At 40.0% G+C, this 16,810-nt stretch overlaps 1 protein-coding gene across 3 annotated transcripts in view; it reads left to right on the forward strand.

The window, feature by feature from the left end:
- Nucleotides 1–16,810, forward strand: part of CHST7 (carbohydrate sulfotransferase 7) — an 81,295-nt gene that overhangs the window by 59,773 nt on the left and 4,712 nt on the right. The window contains exon 3 of one of the 3 annotated variants that reach the window (XR_014258770.1): nucleotides 5–2,377. The exons of the other annotated variants lie outside the window; for them this stretch is intronic. The gene's annotated coding sequence lies outside the window, so the exon portion shown is untranslated. Of the gene's footprint in view, nucleotides 1–4; nucleotides 2,378–16,810 lie in introns of those variants that run through there. 3 annotated transcript variants of the gene reach the window in all.

The raw sequence follows: 16,810 nt of genomic DNA on the forward strand, positions 1-16,810 counted from the left end.
GAAGGTGGTTACTAAGGGGTAGCGTTTTCCCTCATGTATCTGTCTTTCCTCCAATCTGGTTATAAAACCATCCCCAGAACCCCCTACCCCACTCGACTTCCTTTTATGTCTCACTGGCTAGAACTGGGTCACGTGTTCTGCTGTAGCCCAGTAATTGGTGAAAGGGAAGGGGGTTGTCATGATTAGCTTAGACCAGTGGGTTCTCAGCCCTGGCTGAACATTACATTCACCTGAGGAGCTTTTTTTTTTTTTAATGTCAATATTAAAAAAACTCCATCCTCAGAGATTCTGATTTAATTGGTCTGGGGTGGGATCCAGTTATATAATTACTGTATAATCCCCCAGGGGACTGTATAGTGCAGCCAAAGTTGAGAGCCACCTACTTGGACCAGTCATGCTTCATCCCCTGGGCTGAGCCCTTGCCACTGGAACAAGATGAGGATGCGGACTAAAGTTGATGAGCAGCGAACTGTCTGCCACAGTCATTTATGTGAAAGAACCTGGAGCTGTGAAATACCAAGCAGCTGTAGGGTGTTAATATGGAAACGTCTTAAATTATTCACGGCTCCATTTATCACCCTCTCACATTCCTTCAAATGCTTTGCTGTCTGTATCTCCTTATCTATAATCCATCATGGTGCACTATCCACTACCATTCCGAACACACTCATGTGCTGTCCTATCCTTTTCAGCATGTATCCGTTTGACCTCTGCCCTTGGTAGGACCCAAGATTTCATTTCATTAGGCATTTAAGACATCTTGGTCTTTGTTCTTCACGAGATAGATGGACCCTTTGAATGAAATTAGGAAAGGAGGTAAGCACACTGTAACCGAAACCCCAACAATCAGAAAGCGTTCTTTCTAAGGAAATCATCCAAACAAAAAGAAATGAGCAGCCATCACCAAATCCCTAACAAAGCATTTTGAAAGTCATTCCATTTTAGTAAAGCCAAATGGCTTATGTATAAAAATTACTGAAAGGGAAATCTCTTGCTTAAACAGCAGTCTGTACTGCTAAAGAACAGGCATTTGTTAAACATTGTTCCTACCTAGAATTTCTCATTCAACAAAATTTGTTCAAATTCCTAATTGTAGTAAAAGAATGAAACTAGAACACTCCCTAACACCATGCACAAAAACTCAAAATGGATTAAAGACCTAAATGTAAGGCCAGACACTATAAAACTCTTAGAGGAAAATGTAGGCAGAACACTCTATGACATAAATCACAGCAAGATCCTTTTTGACCCACCTCCTAGAGAAATGGAAATAAAAACAAAAATAAACAAATTGGACCTAATGAAACTTCGAAGCTTTTGCACAGCAAAGGAAACCATAAACAAGATGAAAAGACAACCCTCAGAATGGGAGAAAATATTTACAAATGAAGCAACTGACAAAGGATTAATCTTCAAAATTTACAAGCAGCTTATGCAGCTCAATATCAAAAAAACAAACAACCCAATCCAAAAATGGGCAGAAGACCTAAATAGACATTTCTCCAAAGAAGATATACAGATTGCCAACAAACACATGAAAGGATGCTCAACATCACTAATCATTAGAGAAACGCAAATCAAAACTACAATGAGGTATCATCTCACACCAGTCAGAATGGCCATCATCAAAAAATCTACAAACAATAAATGCTGGAGAGGGTGTGGAGAAAAGGGAACCCTCTTGCATTGTTGGTGGGAATGTAAATTGATACAGCCACTATGGAGAACAGTATGGAGGTTACTTAAAAAACTAAAAATAGAACTACCATACGACCCAGCAATCCCACTACTGGGCATATACCCTGAGAAAACCATAATTCAAAAAGAGTCATGTACCACAATGTTCATTGCAGCTGTATTTACAATAGTCAGCACATGGAAGCAACCTAAGTGTCCATCAACAGATGAATGGATAAAGAAGATGTGGCACATATATACAATGGAATATTACTCAGCCATATAAAGAAACGAAATTGTGTTATTTGTAGCGAGGTGGATGGATGTAGAGACTCATACAGAGTGAAGTAAGTCAGAAAGAGAAAAACAAATACCGTATGCTAACACATATATATGGAATCTAAAAAAATGGTTCTGAAGAACCTAGGGGCAAGACAGGAATAAAGACACAGTTGTAGAGAATGGACTTGAGGACACGGGGAGGGGGAAGGGTAAGCTGGGATGAAGTGAGAGAGTGGCGTGGACATATATACACTACCAAATGTAAAATAGATAGCTAGTGGGAAGCAGCCTCATAGAACAGGGAGATCAGCTCTGTGCTTTGTGACCACCTAGAGGGGTGGGATAGGGAGGGTGGGAGGGAGACGCAAGAGGGAGGAGATATGGGGATGTATGTATATGTATAGTTGATTCACCTTGTTATAAAGCAGAAACTAACACACCATTGTAAAGCAATTACACTCGAATAAAGATGTTAAAAAAAAATTCCTAATTGTAAATCAATGTAGGTATTGTGTTCAAGCCAGAGGGCTAGAAGTTAGGATGGTGTGTGTGTGTGTGTGTGTGTGTGTGTGTGTGTGTGTGTGTGTGTGTGTGTGTACATATAGACAGGTATTTGAGTGGCAGGGATGCAGTAAGGTGCGAGCAATTTTTAAAAACACACCCACATCCAAATTCTTATTGCCCCCTTGTGAGGTTAGTGCTGCCTTTGACCAAGACATTCTTGGAGCTCCCCCTTGGGGCTGCCTTCCCAGGCAGGACCCCCTCAGTTGATGGTGGATTTAGTGTTTAGGAAAAATCAAGGCTCATCAAATGTGGCGAGTGAAGCAGGGGAGGAGGCTGGTCCTGCGAACTGAGGTGTGGCCATAGAGTAGTAGCAGAGTCATTCCTTGGCTCATATGAAATCAGTTTTTATATTAGGGTACAGGAACCCAGGCATCAGAGCCTGGCTTTCCTGGTTACTACATGATTGACCTTGGCAAGTCCCTAAACCATTTTGGCTTTAGTGTTCTTACCAATAAGAAGACGAGGTTGAATTAAGAGGATTTACAAGTTTTCTTGGCACTAAGTGGGGGTGCGTGTGACATTTATCGAGTGCCTATTTTGTGTACTGTGTTACTAGCTTACTGTATGTTGTCCGAGTTAGTCCTCATCTTAGCTTTATGAGGTACATAGTATCCCCATCATATGGATGGTGAAACAAGCTCAGCGAAGTTGGGTAATTGCTAAGGATAACACAGCCAGAGGATTAAAATCAGGTGCTCTCTATTTTGAAACTAGTGTTAAAAATTTTTTAGGAATAATATAAGCACATGGCGAAAAAAGAGTTCAACAGTTTAGGAGGATATAAAATACCTGCCAGGCTCACTTCATAGAAGTAACCACTACGTTTCTTGTGATATATGTCTAGAAATATTTCATGCAAATTCAAACAGAAGTATGTAGGCTTTTTGTACTTAAATCTTTTTATTTTTAATTCCTTAAAACTTTAAAATCGAGATCTGACATAACATTATATTAGTTTCAGGCATACAACGTAATGGTTCACTCTTTGTATATATTGCAGAAGATCTCCACAGTTAGTCTAGAGACTATCCATCACCACACAAAGTTATGTAGTATTTTTTCTTATGATGAGAAATTTTAAGATCCACTTTCTTAATAACTTTAAAATATATGGGAATTCCCTGGCGGTCCAGTGGTTAGGACTCCGTGCTCTCACTGCTGAGGGCCCGGGTTTGATCCCTGGTTGAGGAACTGAGATCCCACAAGCCATGCGGCACGGCCAAAAAAATAAATAAATAATACACACACACACACACACACACACACACACACACACACACACACACACACGGCATTATTAACTGTAGCCACCATGCTGTACATTACATCTCCCTGACATATTTATTTTATAACTGGGAGTTTATACCTTTTGACCCCTTCACCCATTTCAACCCCACACCCAGTGCCTCTGGCAACCACCAGTCTGTTCTTTGCATCTGCGAGTTCATGGGTTTTGGGGTGGGGGGCAGAGGGCTAGATTCCACATATAAGTGACATCATACAGTATTTGTCTTTCTCTTTCTGACTTATTTCACTTAGCATAATGTCCTCAAGGTCCATCCATGTTGTCACAAGTGGTGATATTTCATTCTTTTTTTATGGCTGAATAATAGTCCCTTGTACACGTATATACCACATTTGCTTTATCCATTCATCCACGGATGAACACATAGGGCATTTCCATATCTTGGCTATTGTAACTAATGCTACAGTGACCATGGGAGTACAGATATCTTTTTGAGTTAGTGTTTTCATTTCCTTTGGATAAATACCCAGCAGTGGGATTGCTAGATCATATGATGGTTCTGTGTTTAACTTTTTGAGGCACTTCCATCCCATCTTCCATAGTGGCTGCACCAATTCACATTCCCACAATTCTTGGGTGACAGGGAGGGGCACTTTGTTGTACTGGATTTCTGCTATCATCTACTTAAAGTCCAGAAACATGATGGCAAAGATGAGGTTATCAAAACCGTGCCGTTGAAGAAGATGGTGGAGAGAATTCGAATTCGCAAGTCCCAGATTCTAAATGATGAGGTAATCACTATCTTGGATAAGTACTTGAAGTTGTGTTATGGAGAGAACATGGCCATGGGGCACGTTCACCGCTCTCAGCCACCCATCTACCAGTCCCTGGCCAGCAGCTGAGGGCATGTATATCACCTGTTTTTTTTTAAATAAATAAATAACTTTATTTATTTTTGGCTAAGTTGGGTCTTTGTCGCTGCGCGCGGGCTTTCTCTAGTTGCGGCGAGCGGGGGTCTACTCTTCGTTGCGGTGCGCAGGCTTCTTGTTGCGGTGGCTTCTCTTGTTGCGGAGCACGGGCTCTAGGCGCACGGGCTTCAGTAGTTGTGGCACACGGGCTTCAGTAGTTGTGGCTCGTGGGCTCGAGAGCGCAGACTCAGTAGTTGTGGTGCACGGGCTTCGTTGCTCCACGTCATGTGGGATCTTCCCAGACCAGGGCTCGAACCCGTGTCCCCTGCATTGGCAGGCAGATTCTTAACCACTGCGCCACCAGGGAAGCCCTATCACCTGTTTTTGAAGAGTCCCAGTACTGACTACATTTAATAATTATAAGGGCATATTTTTCGTTCTATAAATTGTTTAGTGAGAATTTTAGGGACTATTTTTCAGTATCTTTGTGCCAGTTAAAGTGGGATGCTTTTTTTTTTTTTTTTGGCTGCACGGCTTGCGGGATCTTAATTCCCCCACCGAGGATCGAACCTGGGCCCCCTGCAGTGGAAGCGCAGAGTCCTAACCACTGGACCACCGGGGATTTCCCTAAAGCGGCATGCTTTTCAATCTAAAAAGCTTAATTTTATAAAATTGACTTACTTTTCTAGACTAAAATTGTATATGCTTTTGGTAATTGGAAACTCTGAGAATATTGGCTGCTGACTGTTGCCATTGTGTTCTTACAAAATTATTTTCCATTTTTTATGGAATGTTCCCACAGCTAGCTATGTCATAAGGTACTGCTCAGTTCATCCATTTATCCTTTGGCAAAGGGTCAGTAATGTTTAGAGAAAGATTTGTGGACTTAAACAAGAAACTTAATGCCAGCGAATTGATTTAAAATCCTTTACTGATTAGCATTAAACTTAATAATTAAGTATTTAGCTTTTGTTTAGGGATTTTTCTGATGGTCTTTTGTGAAGAATCTTTTCTAAGTAATTCTTCCCTTCCCTTTTTTGTGTCAGTGTTTCAGAAAATAGTTTACTCGAGTCCTCTGCTTTCTCTAAATCCAGTTGTGACGAAATCTAATTTGTGAGGTATGATTTAAAGGTTACAGAGATAAAACTAATGAAACCTAAAAAGACGAAAAGTTCCTATATCGTCTTCTTTTCAGTGACTGTCTAGTATTTCATTGTAGGAATGTATTGTAACATATTTAACCAGTTCCTAGTCCCAACACTTCATTGCTGCATTTTTAATAGCATCTTTTGCATACATGTAAGTACGTCTGTAAGAAAAATTTCTGTAGTAGGGTGACGGTATAGAGCAAAATGTATACAGGCTTTTTTACATTTTGAGAGGTTAAGTTGTTCAACGTTGCACCAACGTCTGCCCCCACCAGCTGTTTCTTGGAGTGTCTGCTTCCTAGACTTTCAACAACAAGCATTTTATCTATTTTTTTTTTCAACATGGCTAGTGTGATAGGTGGAAAACCCTTTCTCCCAGCGCCCTGGCCCTCTCTGACCCTACAGTTCATCTCAGGCGGTGAATAAATGCCTCCCAACTCAGGTTGTGATAACCAGATGCTGAGATGAAATTCATTCCTTAGTCCTTCTTCGACGCACCTGGGTTTGCAAAGTGTCACTTCTGTGGTTCTTTTGAAGGACTGGACACATCTTGAAATCAAAGTGGTCATCCCTTTATAAAACCACACTTACACAGGACATCAGGTTGTAGCAAGCTTCTTATTAAGCTGAACTTCTCCTGCTACTGCTGCAGGGGATTGTACCTAGTGACTTGAACTTCAGCTATTTCGGGACACTATCAGTGGGGAACTGAGGCTGATTTTAAATGAGGTTGAACTCTATACAGTTTCTCTCTACTCCTGAGAGCCTTCTTTATTGGGGGGGGGCGGGGGTGGAGGGCAGAAGTGCCCATTTGCAGTTGTTGAGGCAGGATTCAGAGGATTTTCAAAGAGGCTTTTGTAGTCTGGGCAGGGATTTGTTTCCCATGAATACAAATGTAATATAAATAATTGGGAGTGATGCTTTTAAAAAACATTTATAAGCAGCTGGCTTAAAATTCCTCAGTATGCCTTTTCTCAGCCTGCTCTCTGTCTAAGCAGCACAGAAAAGACTGAAACTGAAAAAAGCTAAACGGGCCTTGCTTTTGTGTGTCCAGTCGAACAAGGTGACGAATAAATGAACCTCTGTCTCTGTGAGGTCTCCTGGCCCCTCATCCTCTCACTTCGTAATGGAACCCGAGGAACTTGCTCTATTGAAAGAACCATTTCTGCTCAGGTGCAGTATAAAATAAGAACAGTAGGGACTAAGAAACAGCTCTGGCGCAAGTTCAAGAACACAGGGAAGTGGAGAACTATTGGGGAGTTGAACAGGAAGCAGTTTCAGTCGGAGCAAAGTTGCTGAGCTCAGTGATGTCTTCATGGGAATGGGAAGCCTTCAGCCCTGCTCCAGCCCACAGGCACCAAGCCAGAGGCCGTCAGTCCGCTGGATGCTGAGAAGACATTGGAACGGCAGCTGGCAGTGAATGTTTTGAAATCTGGGGGGTTAAGGGGCGGTGGAAGACGACCACCACGTTTGACTTCAATGATGACCGCAGTGAGCAAATTTCTCCTCCCCTGAAATGGATGCAGCAGGGGGCTTGGCTGTAGAGTCACATTCTAAAAATAGCCACTGAGGTAGACTCGTGTTTTTCACTCGTGGAATGGAAGCCCTTTCTTTTAAGTGTTACCTTCAGGCAGAGGTGTTAGAAGGAGCCCCGAAGGCACAGGGAGAGTTGTGAGAATGCAGGGCAGTCTCTGGGCCCTGCCAGCAAGAAGCCTCAAATCTGGCCTGAAATCCAAACGCTTAGAGGGCCAGCTTGGACAGATTCATCTTGTGTGATTAAGATGGTTTGGTCACAGTAACCAGCAGGCTGGAAACAGAAACCAGCCTAACTGAAAGGCTGAAGTAGAACATTACAGAAGCGTTTGTAAGCTATGGGGAGCGGGTGGGGACTCGAGACTCTGAGTTCCTTTGTAAAGATGATAAACTGGGGAAGGTTATGAACAGCACAACTGGAGGCTGGCTGAAGCAGTCCTGACATACATACAGATCAAGTGAACATCAAGGAAAAAATGTCCCAGGGCTTTGAGGGTCACTTTCCCCATGACTGAGACCAGACATTACCAAAAAGGACTCATTACTGCCTCGGAGAGCTTATGGGAACAGTAAGCCAAAAATACTAAAACCAAGATAATGTTTTAAAAATAGGACTTCCTTTCAAACAGCCTAGAGCTGGCGTATGTTAAATATACAGATTTTAGAAGCAATAAAATAGATGCTGTCTCTTCCTGTAATAAAGGATATCGCCAACAGGGATGTTAGAAGGGAAAACAATACATTTTTCAGGTTCTGCAAACAACAACAAAGGTAAACTTTGTTGCCTTTCTGTGCACTCCCCTCCCCCACCCCATCCCCCCAGCTGGGAATTGCCAAGGGGACTATTTTACAAAAAGGAGACGGTTGGCTAAAAATAAACACAGAGCCCTACCGAAGACCAACAAAACCCCCAGCATTATCGAATGCCTTTTAGATTTATTTTTATTTCTTAGCAGTCAAAGGGAAGGAGAAATCATTCTGAGCTCAGGAAAACTCCATGTCCTGCTCCTAAGTATGGCAATCTCTGGCAATCCTACAGGCCCAGGAGAAGACGGGTGTACGGCTCGCCAGTGTCCTGTGAGAACGTGAACCTGCTCTCGGCCATGGGGCCATTTCATCCCTGCCAGACTGTGCACAGCGCTAGGAAAGGGTGGCACAGACACAGTGCCCCGCTCCGCAGGGAGAGAGAACCAGAAGTGATGGGCTAGACTTGGGGTGACACACAAACTCTGTACCCTGACTAGCCATCCTAACCTGTGAATCCTGAAGCGGATCGGGAGTGGCCCTAGTGCCCCCCACTCCATTTGGCCCCCTGTAGAGGCCAAAGGGCTGCCTGAAGGGTAGGTCCAAGCTTCCCAACCCTGTGCCCTCACTAACCCCTGCCAACCCTACTTGGTAGACGGCAAACATCTGCAAGTGGGCGGTCAAATATATATTACAAAATACTGATTCCGTTCCTTTATTTGAGTTGGGAACGACTTTTCTCACAAAAGCAAGTAGGTACACCAATTAAAATTGTATCTTGGAGCAGCTCAATGAAAGGAAAAAACAAAAGTCAACTAGCCAAACTCACGTCTTTCCAAGTTTTATTAACACTGGTTTGGAGCGCATTCCTTTTGTTCTAAAGTGAGCTCAAAAATTTAGGAAATTTTTAGCTGGGGGTGGGTATGATAAAATTGGAAACGTGTTATTATTTTATTCTCTTCTATTGGGGAAATGTAATGGCCATTCCGTTTTTGCACTGGCTGACTCTGGGTCTTGACTAATGAGTCCCATGGAATGAGGTTTTATTCTGAATTCCGGAGCAGAGAAGTGAGTCCTCTTCTCCCACTGGGGGCAGGGAGGGATGGGGATGCAGCTCAACTCTGGACATGGGCTGCCCAGGGTCAGGCAAGTGGCTTTTCCCCGAGTTTCTCCCTTTACTCCCCAGGCAAGAGTTTTGTTTGTTAGTGGGTTTTTTTTAAAGATTTCTTTGAATGTGGACCATTTTTAAAGTCTTTATTGAATTTGTGACAGTATTGCTTCTGTTTTATGTTTTCGTTTTTGGGCGGCAAGGCATGTGGGATCTTAGCTCCCGGACCAGGGATCGAACCCACACCCCCTGCATTGGAAGGCGAAGTCTTAACCACTGGATGGCCAGGGAAGTCCCTTATTTTTCTTTTAAACTCAGTCTCTGTTTTCACCTAAAGGGAGAGTTGTTTCATGTATTAAATAGGACTGAAACTAGTATTGACTAATGCAAAGATACTGGTGCCCCCTGCCACTGCTACTTAATTTTTCAGATTGAAAGTCTGGAAACGATTTATAACATGTATGCTGCTTCAAATATATTTCTAGGCTATTTGGGGGGTGTGGTTGTATTAGCAAACTCCATGTTTCCTGTTCCATTTTGCTTTAGAGTCACAGGGAGGGAACGCTTGCACTTTGACATTTCTGGTATTTCAAGTATTATTTTAACATTATCCCTAGGCAGCTCCCTTAAAAAAAAAAAGACAACTTAATGGCTCCTTTGTCAGTTATTTCCGTTTTCCTTGGCACTGCATTTCACTAATTTGAGGTGAAAACAGGAAGGTGAAGAAAGCTTAACCAAGGTTAACATAAACTTAGATGATAACATCACTCACAGGGGGCAGTTCCAGAGTAGGATATTGGGAGATGACCCCCCCCCCCAAAACACATCGCCCTTGAAAAGGAGGCTAATGCCTGTCCTCGGCCCATTTGTTCTGCAGCGGGTCCGGGAGGAAGGCTGTTACAATAGGCTGGAAAGCAATTCCCCCGTGATAACAGGACCCGCTGAATACCCGGAAACCTCAGCTCCCGCAGCCAGAGTGCCAGGTCCCTGCACCAACTTTTAGCATCTGTGAAGTGGCTTCTGGTGGGGAACCTGGGGCACCTCACCTGGCACAAGTGTGTGGGCAGGGACAGGTGAAACCAAGAAAACTGGAAGGAAAGAGGGGCTAGTAGAAATCTACAAGTGCAATTCAAGGAGGGGAGGGAGGTGCCCATGCTGGTTCGCAGAGCCACCGGGGACGCCCAGGGATCGGTATCTGACTTGAAATGGGCCAGGAAGGCCACTGAAAGAGGCAAGTTCATTTGGCCGAATCTTATGTTCTCAACCTTGAAAGCCGGCAGGAAGTTGATTCTTCCTCCTCCCCCATCCCAGCTTCAGACGTTGAAAAAAGTTTGATTAAAATGCTAAGAGTGTGTCTTCCTGGGTTATTCCGCCCGGGGAGCCTCAGCCAAGCCAACTGCAGGCAATCACAGCCTGGAATGACGTTTCCCTTTGATGGCAGTGAGGCTATTAGTAGGTCAACCAGCTGCAGTTAGGGCCCGGCTGGTCATTTAAGTACTCAGGGGAACTGTAGCAAAGGAGATAAAATACACCCAACTCATGGGAGTATGACTTTGAATCTTTAAGTAAACAATCCATTTTTTAAAAGTGCAAGTGAATTTGTGAATTAATTCGAGTATTAATTAAGCCATTAAGGAATGACTTCACACTTCAATGCCACATATTAAAAAAAAACCTTTTATACAGGCTTCACAAAACAATATACAGAAATCTCTGTAATTCTGGAAATTAATTGCACCAAGACAGTTTTTAAAATTATCTATTCTCTATTATCATACAGGATAGGTCTTTAAATAATTTTGACTTCGGAATGACCAGAAGGGTCTACACCATTTCAGGTGGTTCAGGCAGTAGTAAACATTCTCCCCAGACGCTGGACAAGCGGAAATCATTTTAACCAAGAAGTTTAGTAGCTTAAAATTTACTTCTACATTGTTAAACATCTAGCAGTTGTAAAAAGGGCAAAGCTGGCTACTTGGTAACTGTAGCTGGCTGATAACCTGAGCATTCAGTTTTAAACTATGCACGCAAACTTGAATACTTCATTGCTCCAAACGAATCAGGCCCCATAGTATTAAGAAGAGTGGGGTCTGGAGTTAATTAAATGCTTAATCCTATATCTAAGGAGCTTGAGAATTTGCGGGATCATCACACTAAGAATTCATGGACATGTTAATGTTTTAAACACAACCAAAAGTAATTAAAAATGGGAGGAAATTAACTGACAGTTTTTGTAGGGTCTCCTTGGAGGTGAAGTCAGAACTGGAAGGTATTTGAGCATCCCTGCCCTGGTGCGGTGACATTCAGGAACTGAGACCAAACCAGAAGAACGGGAATCCATTTCTGATGTGAAGAAAGGGCCTTGTGGGGTTGCTGCCTGGGCCCAGCCTGGCTTAGCAGGACTTCAGAATTGTTCTTCAAATACCCCAGAGGCAGTAATAGATCTTTGAGGGCACCTGTTTCTCCTCTCCTCCCACCTTGTACTGCTGGGTGATTTGATAAAAAAAAAAAATGTGGACTTATGAAAAGCAGCTTTTCAGGTAGATTTTAAAAATTTTTTTAAAGAAGGTTTTTAATAAAAGGACTTAAAGGGTGCTTATGGGTCCAGAGGTTGGGCTGATAGTATCTCCATAAACATCTGTCAGGACATGGGATATGATCAGGCAACATTTAGCACTTGGTTAGTTATTGACAGAAAGCCACCGTGAGTTACTGCCAAGTTGTTCTCAAGTCTTTAAAATGACCCAAATGGAGAGCTGAATGCATTGTACAAAGAAAGAGTGACAGAGGAAAACTTTTTATTTTGAAATAACTATAGACTCATGGGAGGTTGCAAAAATAGTACAGAGAGGTCCAGTGTACCCTTCACCCAGCTTTTCCCAAAGGTAACGTGTTACACATCTTACACATAGATCAATATCAAGACCATGAAATTGACATTGGTACAATCTACAGGCCTTATTCAGTATTTAACAGTTTTTACGTGCACTCATTTTGTGTGTATGTGTGTGCATAGATCTGTGTGATTTTATCACATATATGTAAACATCACCACAATCAAGATACAGAACTGTTCCATCAGCAAAAAGAAACTCTCTTGTGCTATCCCTTTATAGTCACATACCCTACTACCTCATCCCACCCCTTTCCCTGGCAAACACTAATCTGTACCCCATCTCTGTAACTGTGTTATTTCAAGATTGTTATACAAATGGAATCATACAATATATAACCTTTGAGATTGTCTGTTTTCATTGAGCGTAATTCTCTGGATATCCCTCCAGGTTGTTGCATGTATCAATAATTCATTCCTTTTCATCGCTGAGTAGTTTTCCATGGTATGGATGTACCACAGTTTGTTTAACCATTTACCCATTTGAAGGGCATTTGGACTGTTTCCAGTTTTGGACTATTACATATAAAGCTGCAATGAATATTTGGGTATAGGTTTTTGTGTGGATGTAAAGTTTCGTTTCTCTGAGATGAACGCCCAGGAGTGGAATTGCTGGTTTGTGTGGTATATGTATGTTTAGTTTTATAAGAAACTACCAAACTGTTTTTCAGGGTGGCTGTACCATTTTACATTCCCACCAGCAATGTATGAGAGAGAAATTTCTGTGCAGCCTTGCCAGCATTTGGTATTGTTGCTATGTTGTATCTTAGCTGTTCTAATAGGTATGAAGTGGTATGTTATTGTAGTCTTCATTTGCATTTTCCTAGTGGCTAGTGATGTTGAACATCTTTTTGTGTGCTTATTTGCCATCCATATCTCCTCTTTGGTGAGATGTTGGTTCAGGTGTTTTGCCCATTTACTAACTGGATTGTTTTTTACTCCTGAATTTTGAGAGTGATTGGTATATTCTAGATAAAAGCCCTTTGTCAGATATGTGGTTGCAGATATTTTCTCTCAGACTGTATCTTGTCTTTTCATCCTCTTAACAAGATCTTTTGCAGAGCAGAAGTTTTAAAATTTTGATGAAATCCAATTTATCATTTTTTCTTTTGTAGATTGTGCATTTGATGTCATGTCTAAGAACTGCCTGTCCCTCACCAGTATCACACTGTTGTGATTAATGTCGTTAGATGTAGCTTAATATCGAATAGAGTGACTATTCCTACTTTATTCTTTTCCAGAAAGGTTTTAGCTATTCTAGTTTTTTTGCCTTTCCGTATAAATTTTAGAATAAGCTTCTCTGTATGTATAAAAGGCATTGATAGAATTTGGTAGGAATATTGTTAAAACTATAAATCAATTTGGGGAAAAATGACATCTTTACTTGAGTCTTCCAATCCATGAACATAGTTATATCTCTCTATTGATTTAGATTGTTTGATTTCTTTTATTGGTGTTTTGTAGTTTTTGGCATACAGGTCCTTTATTGTTTTGTTAGATTTATACCTAAGTATTTAATTTGAGCGATTATAAATAGCATGAGTTTTTAAATTTGGTTTCAAGATGTTCATTTCTAGTATATATAAAGTTGATTTTTTAATATTGATCTTGTAGCCTGCAAATCTGCTGAATTCACTTATTAGTTCTAGGAGTTTGTTTTGTATTCCTTGGGATTTTCTATGTACATAATCATATAATCACAAATAAGGACTGTTTTCTTTCTTTCTTTCCAATCAATATGGCTTTTCTTTTTCTTGCCTTATTTCGTTGGCTAGAACTTCTAGCACTGTGTTGAATAAGAATGGTAAATGCAGACACCTTTGTGTTCTTCCTAATCTTAAGGGGGAAGTATTCAGTCTTTCACCATAAATAATGAGGTTAGATGTTGGTTTACGTAGATTTTTTTAACATCTTTATTGGAGTATAATTGCTTTACAATGGTGTGTTAGTTTCTGCTATATAACAAAGTGAATCAGCTATACATATACATATACATATACATATATCCCCATATCTCCTCCCTCTTGCGTCTCCCTCCCACCCTCCCTATCCCACCCCTCTAAGTGGTCACAAAGCACCCAGCTGATCTCCCTGTGCTATGCGACTGCTTCCCACTAGCTATCTATTTTACATTTGGTAGTATATATAAGTCCATGCCACTCTCTCACTTCGTCCCAGATTACCCTTCCCCCTCCCCGTGTCCTCAAGTCCATTTTCTACGTCTGTGTCTTTATTCCTGTCCTGCCCCTGGGTTCTTCAGAACCATTTTTTTTTTCTTTTTAGATTCCATATATACGTGTTAGCATACAGTATTTTGTTTTTCTCTTTCTGACTTACTTCATTCTGTACAGACTCTAGGTCCATCCACCTCACTACAAATAACTCAAATTTCATTGCTTTTTATGGCTGAGTAATATTCCATTGTATATATGTGCCACATCTTTATGCATTCATCTGGTTTGTGTAAATTTTTTAAATTGAGGAAGTTGTCCTCTATCCCTAGTTTGCTGAGAATTTTTATCATGAATGGGTGTTAAATTTTGTCAATTTGCTAAATTTTGTCAGTTTCTTGAGGTAGGTGCTTAGATTACTGATTTGAGACCATTCCTCTTTTCTAATGTAAGCATCTAATACTATAAATTTCCCTCTCAGTACTCCTTTGGCTGTGTGTCACAAATTTTGGTGTGTTGCATTTTCATTTTCATTTAATATATTGTTGTTGTCTAACTTCCCATGGATTATTTAGAAGTATGTTCTTTAATTTCCAAGAGTCTGGAGAATTTCCTCCTATCTTTTTGTTATAGATTTCTAGTTTGATTCTATCAGGGTTAGAGAATGCATTCTGTATTATTATTTCAATTCCTTTAAATTTGTTCAGGTTTGTTTTATGAACCAGGATATGGTTTATGTTGGGAATGTTCCACGCATGCTTAAAAAGAATGTGTTTCTACTGTTATTAGGTGGAATGGTGTATAAATGTCAGTTCAAACGTTTGTTTGATGGTGTTGTTTAGTTCTCTATCGTTGATTTTCTGTCTAGTAATTCTATCAACTTTTGAGAAAGAGGTATTGAAGTTTCTAACTAAATGTGGACATGTCTAATTCTCCTTTCTATTCTTTTAGTTTTTGCTTAAAGGAATTTTAAGTTCTGTTGTTTGCTATACACATACACATTTAGGATTGCTATTGTCTTCTTGGTGGGTTGAACATTTTACTATTATGTACTGTCCTTCATTGTCCCTGGTAATTTTCTTTGCTCCAAAGTCTATTTTATCTGATATTAATATAACCACTCTTGCTTTCTTTTGATTAATATTTGTATGGTTATCTTTTTCATCCTTTTATTTTCAACCTACCTATACCATATCTGAAATGAATTTTATATGTTTTATATGAGCATATAGATGGGTCATGTTTTCAAAACCATTCTGCTGGTCTTTTTTGTGTACTGTATTTGTGTTTTTTGACCGTTTATATTTAATTATTGATATTATAGGGCTTAAGCTTGCCATTTTAAAAACTTGATTTCAGTTTCTTCCCTCTATTTTTTGTTCCTATTTCCCTTTTTGTGCCTTCCTATGCATTACTTGAATGTTTATTAGAATTTTAATTTATTTGCAGTGTTTTTAAGTATATATCTTTGTATGCTTGTTTTACTGGCTTCTTTTCTTATTGAAATATAGTTGATTTACAATGTTGTGTTAGTTTCAGGTGTACAGCACAGTGATTCAGATACATACATATATATATATATATATATATATATATATATATATGTTAATCCCAACCTCCTAATTTATTCCTCCCCAACCCCTTTCCCCTTTGGTAACCGTAAGTTTGTTTTCTATGTCTGTGGGTCTATTTCTGTTTTGTAAAAAAGTTCATTTGTATTTTTTTTTTTTTAGATTCCATATATAAGTGATATCATATGATAATTGTCTTTCTCTGTCTGGTTTACTTCACTTAGTATGATAATCTCTAGGTCCATCCATGTTTCTGCAAATGGCATAAGTTCATTCTTTTTTATGGCTGAGCAATATTGCATGTATGTATGTATATATATATATATATATATATATATATATATATATATATATATATATATATATATATATATGTATATATATACCACATCTTCTTTATCCATTCATCTGTTGATGGACATTTAGGTTGCTTCTATGTCTTGGCTATTGTAAATAGTGCTTCAGTAAACATTGGGGTGCATGAATCTTTTTGAATTATAATTTTCTCCAGATATATGCCCAGGAGTGGGATTGCAGGATCATATGGTAACTCTATTTTTAGTTTTCTAAGGAACCTCCATACTGTTCTCCATAGTGGCTGTACCAATTTACATTCCCACCAACAGGGTAGGAGGGTTCCTTTTTCTCCACACCCTCTCCAGCATTTATTATTTGTAGACTTGTTTTTTTTTTTAACAGCTAATTCATTTAATGTAACACTATTTTTTAAATTAATTTTTATTGGAGTATAGTTGCTTTACAATGTTGTGTTAGTTTCTACTGTACCTCAAAGTGAATCAGCTATACGTATACATATATCCCCTCTTTTTTTGGATTTGCTTCTCATTTAGGTCACCACAGAGCGTTGCGTAGAGTTTCCTGAACTATACAGTAGGTTCTAATTAGTTACCTATTTTATACATAGTATCAGTAGTGTATATATGTCAATCCCAATCTCCCAATTC

The sequence above is a fragment of the Balaenoptera physalus genome (genome assembly GCF_965194825.1).
Source record: "Balaenoptera physalus genome assembly, chromosome: X".
Taxonomy (NCBI): domain Eukaryota; kingdom Metazoa; phylum Chordata; class Mammalia; order Artiodactyla; family Balaenopteridae; genus Balaenoptera; species Balaenoptera physalus.